Below are 12,070 nucleotides of genomic sequence, written 5' to 3' on the forward strand. Positions count from 1 at the left end.
CCCTCAACATCTTTGTTTCCTGGCTCTTAGCAATAGTATTGTTGTCGACTATCAAGAAAACAAACCCATTGTGTATTCTTATAGAAACCTTGTCACATGCACCATAGTCTAATACAGCTACCTACTCTACCCACATCAGACTGGGGGGAAATCAGTAAGGTATAGCTCATGCAAGAAACACCTTGAAGATGGCTATCAATTCTCATGCAAAACAAACTATGTAGGTGATCAATTTGTGACATCCCACCAAGATACGATAGAAACGCCATGACATCCATGCTGCATATTCATATGGCAGCCTCACTCTATATGTTATCATTGGGAGGACTTGTTGGTGACAGGTCCATTAGCATGGCTTGGACAGCTCAGGCATACCAGTCAAATAATGGAGATGCACCAGAACGGAGCTTGAATCGTTGAAGCACAATACGGGAGGCCTATCCTCCAGACTTGGAACACACACAGTTCGCGCCAATTTTACTCCTAGAATAAAGAGAAAAGACAGAATAAGACACAACAAATGCGAGAGCAATGTAATCTAACTCCAAATAGATAATCACACCCTAACAGTTAACTCTTGTTTTGGGCCCATTTTTATGTCAACGTTTAGTTAAGCTTGATGTCATTTCAATAAGAGGTTGTGCATATTTACCAAGTGATAACAAGGACTGATCATCCACGTCACTTGAGTGGAATTGATGTGAGGATGCAATCAATAGGCTTCAAAGGATCATAACCTTTCCCTAAATGTGTCAATCTAACTCAAAGGACTACTACATTTTCCCATGAAATGAATAAAGGATTTAAAGCCTCATAACCTTTTCCTTGATATAAAAATACCTAACTCCTAAATGCCTTAAGGTGACGATCTCGGCTTAACTTAGATGACTAGGGCCAAAGTGCAACTCTCATCGGCATAAGACTTAGAGCAAAGTCTTAAATGGTAACTAGAAAACTTTGCCTAAAGGTGAACACCCTAATAAAATTAAACCAACCAAGGTCCATAAAAAAAGGTTATCCAAGGCCTTAGCCTAAAACGTAGGCTAACGACTTGAAGAGAGGACGAACCCCATGCTCGCGACCACGAACTCCCGAACCAAAACCAAAAATCTTTGGTTAAGTATAAATCCTAAGTTTTCGAACCAAATAACTTTCTCCTATCAAAGGCAAGCATCCTTCAAGTCTTAACACCATATAGAGCAAGTAGGAGTCACTCCCAGTCAATTCCTAAGGCCAACACAAACCTTTGGAAGGAAATACATCTGATGGGAAAAATGTAACACCCTAAATCTAGGTTAATTATGGAATTATGCCAATGTCAAGTCGAACTCGTCAGCGAGTTGAAGATGAAGAATCGTGAGGATTTAATGGGTCTACTCAACGAGTTGAGGAGCCTCAACTCAGCGAGTAGAAGTTGTTTTGGTCGCGAGGTTAACGAGACAACTCAGCGAGTTTGGGGAGCCAACTCGATGAGTTGGGCGCTATTTAGGAAACCTTAATTTTGGGGTTTTGCACCCTATTTAAACACCTTAAGTTCCAGGTGTTGGCCTCATTTCTAGCCTCGATATCCCCTAATCCTAATCTCGAAACCCTATAGCCTCCTTGAGTGTTATGAGCTCATTGTGGGTGTGTTTTGGTGTGTTTAAGGCTCATTAAAGGAAGAGAAGCTTGGTGCAAGGTGGTGGTTCAAGTAGGAGCTTTCAGATCTTGGTTCTCTGCTCCATTTCTAGAATATTTTGGGTATAAAGCTCTAACATTGCTTAGTATTGGCTTAGATATCTTCTTGGGTTTATTTGTATGCTTTTAGCCATGGATGGGTGGTTGTTGAGGAAGTAGAAGTCCCAAGTGTTTATCCTTTCTAGATCTACGATCTTCATGAGCTCTTTTGGCATAAAGGTGCCAACTATATTGTCCTAAGGGATTCATGCATTCATTAAGTCATTCTTTTGGTCTCTTTTTAGATTTTGATCTCCGTCTAATCATGAATAAGTGTAAAGTTGGAAACTTTACATGGCCATCTAGCCTCATATGGTCAGATCTGCATCTTGGAGTTGTGTCCTTGTGGAATAAGTTAATGATTAAGTCCTTACCCTTTCAAGTTTAGGGTTTGGGTTTTGACCCATTTTGGTGGGTTTTAAGGGTAAAGTTGGAAACTTTACCCTTCATGAGGCCATTTCAGTTAAGATCTGGGCTGACAAGCCCTTAGTTTCGAAAAGGTCAACTTAATGAATTAAGAGATTGGATTTTTGGCGAATTCGGCGAGTTCATGGGTGAACTCGGCGAGTTGAGGGGGTTTTGTCTGATCTTTGCAGTCTAATGAAGAAACTCGACGAGTTGGGTCAACTTTGGGCATTGACTTTGTCTTTTGACTTATGCCTTTGATCACGTTTGTCCCAAGGGGTGTTTGAAGCAATCTGAATTGTAAAATATGGGTTTAGGATAAGGCCCATATCGGATTGGTCCCAATTTGGAAAATTGGGCCATTAGTGGGCTTTTATGGATTTTGTGGTTTTGAATCTTGTTGGGCTAGGGTAAAATGGTCATTTTACCCCAAGTATGGATTATGGATCATGGTTTGGAACCCAATTGCTAATTGGGTGATATTTTGGTATTGTTAGCTCAAGAAGTTGTTAGGGCAACAACTAAGGATTTTTTGCAGTGAGCTTCAGCATTCGAGGTGAGTTTCCTTACTGGGTTTAGCAGGTCGAAGGCACCTATGCCGGCCCATGTTTATCTTATGATGATAGAATGCTAGTTGACTTTGTGACTCTTGCATGTACCTGTGTTTATATGCTTTTGGACTAAGGTCTGATGTCGGGCGAAGCCCGATGACTATTCATACGTTGTGTATATTACATGATGTATGTGTTTATATGCTTTCCGAGCTCAACTCAATGACTGGGCGGGGCCCACTATATGTCTATTGTAAAATTTGTATGTGGTATTTTGGGGGAACTCACTAAGCTTTTGTTGGATTAGTGTCTAAGTCCATAACTATTTTAGTACGTACTTGACTTGATGGTGCATGGTCCTTTTGGGTTGCCTTCACCAAAGCAACTTGATTGAAGAAATAAATAAAGAGAGAGAGGTTATTATGATTTAGTAATATGTTATAAGAATAATATATTAAAGGAGAAATCATATTTGTTTAATTAATATTGGTCAATAATTAATTAAGAATTAATTTTGTGATCAAGTGTAATTAATTAAACTAGAGGGGCTGAATTGTAATTATGTGATAGTTACAAAATAAGGTAAGGATTATCTTATTAATGGTTTGGACGAATCTAAGGTGATAAGGCCTTAGAATTCAACTAGGATAAGGGTTTCTAAGACTTATCTTATGGTTACTTGGTGGGCAAACAACTAGATAAAGATAAGGACTAAAACCCTAATCTTTACACCTATATAAACCCCCTAAGGCTCATGAGTTCGTGTATGCCATCCCAAGAGGTCCTAGGGACGGATTCTTATACCTCTCCTCTCTCTTTATAACTTCTCCATTTGCTCTTGGTGTTTGTAAGCCATTAGAGGAGTGACACTTGTGACTCTAAGCCTTCCAAAGTCAATACAAGGAGATTTGGGATTGTTATTGCTACATAACAATCAAGGTAATATATTAAACCTAATTATATGTTAATATCGATTTCCATATGCTGGAATTAGGGTTTATAGTCTTGGATAACTTGCATGTACAATAAAGAAACCTAGATCCAAGCATTAGGGTTTGTGTGAGCACATAGGATGTCTTATGACCAAAACCCATCAGTGGTATCAAGCCTAGACTGGTTTCAATTGTATTGATGCATTACATGTTCAAAAAATTCGATTTTTGATGTTTTGGAGGCTGGACTCGCCGAGTCCATAGTTGAACTCGCCGAGTCCATGCAGACTCGACGAGTCCAAGCCTGACTCGACGAGTCAACTCGTCAGAAAGAGGGAAACTCGGGATTTCTTGCTGTTTTTGCTTTGGGATAATTACCTTATCATATTAGATCACTATAAATCCAATTTTATGATATATTTGACTATATTTCTGATCTAATTGAAGATATTTATCAATTAATAAGATAATTGTTTCCTTATGTGATAATTGATTGATTATTTTGATTAAATTGATAAATTGTTTTGTAAGAAATCATTAAATAAATCAAATATGGATAATTATGTGATTAAATGTTAATTAAGATTATTTGTTATTTGATCCTTGTTGTTATGAAAAATTTCATATTTTCCCTTAAGGTTTTATAGTTTAAATTTGAACCCAAAAGTTTTGTTGTTTTGAGATTTAAATAGTTGAAACACTAATGTTTTGAAAAAAAGGTTTCAAAACTTGCCCTCAAGTTTTGGAATTTAAATTTTGATTAATAGTTTAATTGTGATGTATATTTAAATTCTAAACCCTAATGTTTTGAAATGTTTCAAAACTTACCCTCAAGTTTTGGAATTTAAAAGTTAATTAAAAGTTTAATTAGGAATGTTAAATTCTAAGACCCTAGTATTGTTTTGAAAAGTTCAAATCACACCCTTGTGGTTTTATTAATTAATTAAGGTGTATAATTAAAGGAGGTTTAATAAATCCATAAAAGTTTAGGTTTACAATTTAATTGAATTAAAAGTATAATTGTTAAATTTGACCACCTAGTATTTTAAAAGTGTAAAATACACCCTATACTATATATATAACATTAAAAGTCTAACATTATATATATGTATGAGTAAAAGTCAGTCTTACCGTTAGTAGGTCTCATTCACGAAGCTGGTCTATAAGGGGTGTTTAAGGAAATTGCCTATAATATGGCGATTGAATGGGTATCCACTCTTACCCACCACACTCTTGACTAGTGGAGGGTCGTTAGCCGAACGGGTAGGATAGGATGAAACCTTCCATTATAAGTATAATGAAATACAAAAGTAACTAAATGTTTTTACAAATTCCCAATCTTAGTTACTTAGGCAAAGTGAATTGATGCAATTCCATGAAATTACACTTTGTGCCCTTGCGAAGACGTTAGTGGAGCGTGTGTGGTTTACCGGCATACTAAATGGTTCTAAGCAAAGGTAGCAAAGGGTGACTCAATGCTTGTCATAGTTCGGTGGAGCGTATGTGGTTTATCGGCACATCAAATAGGTGACTGTAACATGTGAAGGCACCATTTAAGTTTGCATCGTTATTCACACCCGCTTTCTGATCCTCGGCATCCCAGTCACAAACAAGAGGGGCATATCGAGATTTAAACATGCCATTGAAATGTTCAATGAATCTCAAAGGTTCTAGGAGTTTTCATAGATTTAAAACTTAAATTTATTTTTCCGTTTTTCATGGTGGAAATTAGTGAATCGTCATTCACTTACCTTCAAATATTCTGCAACTAGATTACGGCATCCCTTTTCTAGGTTGTAGCGTATTGTGTTGGGTCCTAGCCTTAGTATCTCATTTGGGTGATTTACTAAGGACTCAATCAATCAATCAATCAACTAACTTGAATTTGTTTCTTCCGTTTTGTAGATGTCAAAGTTCGACAACTATGGTCTTCCCAAATCCCGTGGAACAAGCATTCCACATGAAAATGATATTCCACGATTCGATCGAGGAACAAGAAATCATGCTTCACTTCTTCCTCCACTCCTCCAATTATTCTCCCTAACCCACAAGATTGTAAAATTGAAAGGTTCAATATCACTAAGGCCCTATTGGAAATGAAACATGAAGATGGTAAGCCCATGTGTGCCCACGTTCTAAGAATGAAATCACACGTTGATAGGTTGATAATGTTGGGTGTGTCATTCCTGAATGAGTTGGCTGTAAATTGGGTTTTGCAGTCACTTCCTGAATCATATAATGAGTTCAAAAGAAAGTATTATATGATGGATCATGACGACAACCTCATTGACCTAACTTACAAGCTCATTGCTGCTGAATCAGAAATGAATTGGCGAAGCAATGGAGCATATGTGTTGGGAAAGTCAACCGACCATGCTTCCGAGGACGTTCTAGGAGAACCGACCTGCGTTTGCTACCAAGAGAAAGGGCGTTGGATAGAAGTCTGCCCCAAGAGCCTGAAAATTCCAAAGATGGGAGAGTCAAAGAGTATGACTGCGCTTCAGGTAAAATCTACTATCTAAGTTCGTTAAGTTCCTATTTATTGATTCAAATACATGATGTGATAAGATTGCATTTGAATGTTTTACAGGATCGGTGAAAAGAAAGGAAGCTTGGTGAAAGAGCAAGATGAATCTAATCACAAGAAATGGATATTGATCGCATGGACTTGAAGATTAGACTTTGAGCTTAGATAGTTATAATAGAGTTGTTAGAAATTTTCATTTTGAAATACATAGTTTTCAATGGATTTTGCATTGTAAGGACAAATGTTTTCCGCTGCTTTTATAAATAAAATAAATTTTGGTTTGACTTATTTATTTGTTTACCTCCTTGCAATGAAATCGTTATGAAAATTGATGTTTGAATATTTATTTCAACAAATGGATATGATTCATATGGAAAAAGTCGAGAATTTACCAAATAGGGAGAGTTTCTCATCACCCAAATTTCAATTGGACAGAAATTTGGAATCACGCAACTTGACTGCATGATGAATGAGAAATTTCATATTTGGAAATTAGAATAATTCGTTGACAAAGTGTCAAGTGAAAGGACTAGGAGATCGAGCACACAAAGTTGTGTGTTGATCAAGTCCACCATAAGAGTAACAAAGATATTCGTCATGATTTACTAAAGGTTTAGTAAATATGATTATACTTATAGGATTAAGTATAATTCGGAATTGATTAAAAAGGTTTAAATCAATAGCAAAACGAATAAAAAATCAAGTAGGCATAAATATAAAAGTTTCTCCATTCTAAGAAGAAGGGAGAGTACCTTTTATGCTTTTTGATAGGTCTTTATGATTAAGAACCATATCTCAATTGATCCTCTAAGTGAGTCTTAGTACAATTGTATGTTTAAGAAGAGGAATCAAGAATTGAAGAAATGGTTAAATCAAAAGGTCAATCATACTTCGTTCCAATAACAAGTCTTAAAGTTAAGATTGTGACAATGAGTGAAAAGTATTTAGAAGGTTTATAACATTCATCAAATATGGAAAGTTGTGATGTCTTGGATAAGACAAAGGCCAACTAGGACCAATTTATGAAGTGTTTTGATAAAAACTACACTAACTCTTGAATATTTGTTTGTCAAGAATTGTTTATTGACTAGAGAATCTTATATGTCAATGAGTTGGTGGGAGTCTTAATGGTCTTGAAAGGTTTCAAGAACAAATAAAATAAACCTTATCGATCATCACTAGCACACGAGTTGAGGTTTACAACCTATCGTGTTGACAATATTTTGATTCTATGTTGTTCCAATTGAGTTAATTATGCATGTGAGTCCTATGAGTTCTCATTTTGAACGCATAAAAGTCAAAGCACCTTAATCAATGGAAGGTACATTGATAGGAAAAGGTGAGCTGCTTAAACTACTTGGAAGACGTGGTGGGTAGTTGTGCTACCATAAGGCAAGAAATCAAGATTAAGAAAGTTCGGTCCATATGAGTTTGAATTTGTCGTAAACTTTGGTTTTAACAAATTCACATGGATAGGAACACATACACCGTTTAAATCTAAGTTTCATAAGATTTCCTCCTTCATGAAAATGATTGTGAGGAAATGCTTTCACTAAGAAAGATTTTAAGAAGATAGTGATTGTAAAGTTGCATTCTCGAATTCAATTATGGTTACGATATCCCTTTTCATGATTTGAATTGTGAGGTTTGGCAATTAGTCTTAATTGTTTAGACACACATATGAACTATCTAAGGCAAAGGTGTATAAGTTCAAGAAGCCTTGATAAAATATTATCAAAGCACTAAGTATTAGAAACATGAACTTAAGAAATTCAATAAGTATTGTTTTTCTAAAAGTTAAGATGTTTATGAATACATGTCGAAGCTAATGGGAGCATAAGTGTTATGTTTTATAGTAATCATCACGATAGTGGGAGCATAAAAGTTATGATTGTATGATTATTATGGAAAGTTTTGCAAGTTGGCAATATTAATTATAGAAAACAAGAGTTATACCTTGCAAAGTCGTAAGGGTTGTAAAGTTGTTTTGCTATAATTAAGGAAGAGAATATTATGCTTCATTTCAAATCTAAAGGATTAGGTTGAGAAATGTTGATAAATTTAGTCAAAGGTACATAGTGTGTTCTTAAAATTTCGATTATGATTACGACATTCCTTTTCACAATTCGAATTTTGAGAACATAGCGAATAAAACATTATGCGTTGTGTCCCATATGCTTCGGGTATAGGATCGATTGCAAATGCTTTAATGTTTGACCATTCTAAAATTTTCCAAATGTCTAGTGCATTTAGAGGGAAAAGGGACTAGAATTGGTTTTGACCAAAATAATTAAACAACTATCAAAGGACGATCTAAAGTTCGACGAAGATTGGTTGCTTGTGAGTAGTTGGAAGCATGGTATTGGATGGACCATATTGACATTATTATGAATAGATAAGATTCTATTAAGAATGAGTTGTCATATTAAAAATATGGAAGTGTGTCCATATTAGGAATTGAATATTGAAAATCTATGACTAGATTAGAAACTTTTATGCAAAAGGATGTTTAAAGGAATGTACTTTGAGTGAGAGACATCATATCTAAGGAATTGTCTTGTAACAATATCCGTTAGAGGACTTTGTAATATCATTGGCAATAGTCTTTGTGACTTATGGTGTAGTGACATTACAAAAGGATCATTGCATAAAATGTTAGAATCTAGCATATTCTATAAGTAGCAAGAATTTGATATTCTTTCACTTATGAAAAAGGATTCGGAGTTGTGAAATGAGAATGATTGGAAATGTTTTCAATGTGATCTATTTCACAAAGTAAGAACCATAGGTAAACATTGTGTGCATGCTAGGAGCATGGGACAAGTGTAATAATTCAAGTAAGAAGTTGATTACCCGAAACGAAAAATAATGAGTAATCGATATGGTGATAAATAAAAGGTGTTTTATTTATACTCAAAGGTTTGAGGCCATATGGGATTAGTATTATTCTTGTGTTTCGCATTTGCATGTTTTGACTTCCAGAATAATTGAATTTATTAAGAATAATCAAATTATTCGAACGGGCCACAGTCGTTCATATGTTGGAAGTAGATATGAATGAAGACTGTCGTGAATTGGTGTGTGGATTGTCTAAAAGAGTATTAGACATAAGCAAATGTTTGTTGCAACATTCATGAGTGCTTATAAATATGAATTTGAGCATTGGATTAAACCCACGCTCACTTGGATCACTCCATGAATTGTATCACGAGTGATTGGTGAGACGATAACATCTTATATTCTTGAAACCGAGATGTGTGAGTTATATCTTGCTAATCGGTTGCATATTGATAATATGAAAACGCACTAGTAACTTGGTGTTATAAAACATATTATTGTGTGTGATTCAGTGAGTAAGTGCAAGCAAGCATTGTATCAAAGTTTATCCGTTCCTTTTATCCAAAGAAGGATAAAAGCGATATCTTTGGGCCCCTCGATGATTTAGTGATGGCAAGCGAAAATGCTCGGCCGGGCTAGGTCTAATTTGATTTGTTCAATTAGTCAGTCGTCATAAATCGGGAATCGAGAAATAGTACAAAGAGAATGATTAGAAATCATATCTCATACGATATCTAGAATGGAGGAATATATGACCCCTTATCTAAGGACACGCGTATCTGATAGGATCAGAGTTGACAGTGGCTTTGGAAAGCTACGATTGCAGATCAGGATCTGAAGTCATACGTAGAATAGTTATTAGACTTATCCAAGTAGGAGACTGTTGGATTAGTGTCTAAGTCCATAACTATTTTGGTATGTACTTGACCCGATTGTGCATGGTCCTTTTGGGTTGCCTTCACCAAAGCAACTTGATTGGAGAAATAAATAAAGAGAGAGAGGTTATTATGATTTATTAATATGTTATAAGAATAATATATTAAAGGATAAATCATATTTGTTTAATTAATATTGGTCAATAATTAATTAAGAATTAATTTTGTGATCAAGTGTAATTAATTAAACTAGAGGGGCTGAATTGTAATTATGTGATAGTTACAAAATAAGGTAAGGATTATCTTATTAATGGGTTGGACGAATCTAAGGTGATAAGGCCTTAGAATTCGTCTAGGATAAGGGTTTCTAAGACTTATCTTATGGTTACTTGGTGGGCAAGCAACTAGATAAGGATAAGGACTAAAACCCCAATCTTTACACCTATATAAACCCCCTAAGGCTCATGAATTCGTGTATGCCATCCCAAGAGGTTCTAGAGACGAATTCTTATACCTTTCCTCTCTCTTTATAACTTCTCCATTTGCTCTTGGTGTTTGTAAGCCATTAGAGGAGTGACACTTGTGACTCTAAGCCTTCCAAAGTCAATACAAGGAGATTTGGGATTGTTATTGCTACATAACAATCAAGGTAATATCTTAAACCTAATTATATGTTAATATCAATTTCCATATGCTAGAATTAGGGTTTATAGTCTTGGATAACTTGCATGAACAATAGAGAAACCTAGATCCAAGCATTAGGGTTTGTATGAGCACATAGGATGTCTTATGACCAAAACCCATCAGCTTTGTGCTTATGGTTTTTAGTTTTGTTTCAGGTATTCCAGTTTTCAAATGATAGAGCCCGGGACGATCGCAACACATACACCCGTGTTTTCCGCAATATGTGATCTTTGGGATTGGACTCTGATAATTGTATTACTTGAAATCCTTTTCAATGTTTTGAACAAAGTTACAATAATGTTTTGATTATAATAAAAATGAAAATTTTGCCTTAGATTTTTGGTCTGTTAAAAAAAACATGAGAAAATAAATCTCATGAGCCATCTGGGACCAAAGCAAGTAAGCTTAAAGCAATTACACCGCACCACACATCACCTAGACTCTCGTGGGCAAGGTTGGATCGTTCTTTTTATTTATTTGATGAATTGTCACTTTGACTGTGTCCAATCCAATGTCATTGGCCGCAAACCAATCACATTGGACGTGGGGGTGGGGGGACTTGTTGGGGTATGGTCCATTAGCATGGCCCAGACGTCAAGACTTGGCATGCCAGCCTTGCCTGGCGCCTTGGAATTCTTGCCCAGCTCCTTGCTATCTGGGCTTAAGTTTGACTGGCCCATGGCCTGACCTAACTCTCCTTTAACCTAATTGTCCGATATAGATAGAATATGTCCTTATCCTTAATAAGGGATCTTCTCTAACCTAGAGCTTCTAAAAAGCTCAGATCAGCCTCCATGGCCAAACATACACCCAACACACAACGATGGTTCCTTCCAGCTAGGAAGAACCATCTCATCTCTACCAATCGATCTAACTTGATCGTCAGAGATTGCTCCCGGGGCACAGTCTTTGGGGAAAATCTAATGACTTTGTTGTGATGACAACTTAGGTATCTTTCTGGAAACTCGCTAACAGCACCACCTCATGATCTTCGATCCGAATCCAACATAGAAGACCCGATGGCTTGAGATCATGTCGCAACATATATGTTTTTAGTTAGTTTTGTAAGTTTTTAATATTTTATTTTTTTTATGATTTTAATTAGTTTTCTTTATTTTAAAATAAAAAAATGAGTGAGCTACGTGAGATGGGTTTCCATGTGTTGGGAGATGAAAATGATGAGTATCCACGTGCTGTGGGATGAGAGGTTGAAGTAAGAGGAGAAAGAAAAGTTGATGTAGCAAGTGGGAAATATGGATACCTTCCACGCTTAGAGTGTGCAAATACTACAAGGTAATTAGCGGAGAGGCTTACATGTCACAACACAAATTGCTAGTGTGGACCTTTTCTTAGAAAGGACAAATAAAAAGAAGTCGGGAAAGTAGATATAGGGTTATGTGGAATAACCTTAATAACTATTAATTACTTTATTAGTATGTGATTAAAGCAAAACATTTGAATAATTAGATAGTGGATTTAATTCCAATTCAAATCATTCCTTATCAGCATCCAGGAGGCTTCTGGAAACCTTTGAAGGGGTCT

The sequence above is a fragment of the Lactuca saligna genome, chromosome 5 (assembly GCF_052625555.1).
Source record: "Lactuca saligna cultivar CGN05327 chromosome 5, ASM5262555v1, whole genome shotgun sequence".
NCBI lineage: Eukaryota > Viridiplantae > Streptophyta > Magnoliopsida > Asterales > Asteraceae > Lactuca > Lactuca saligna.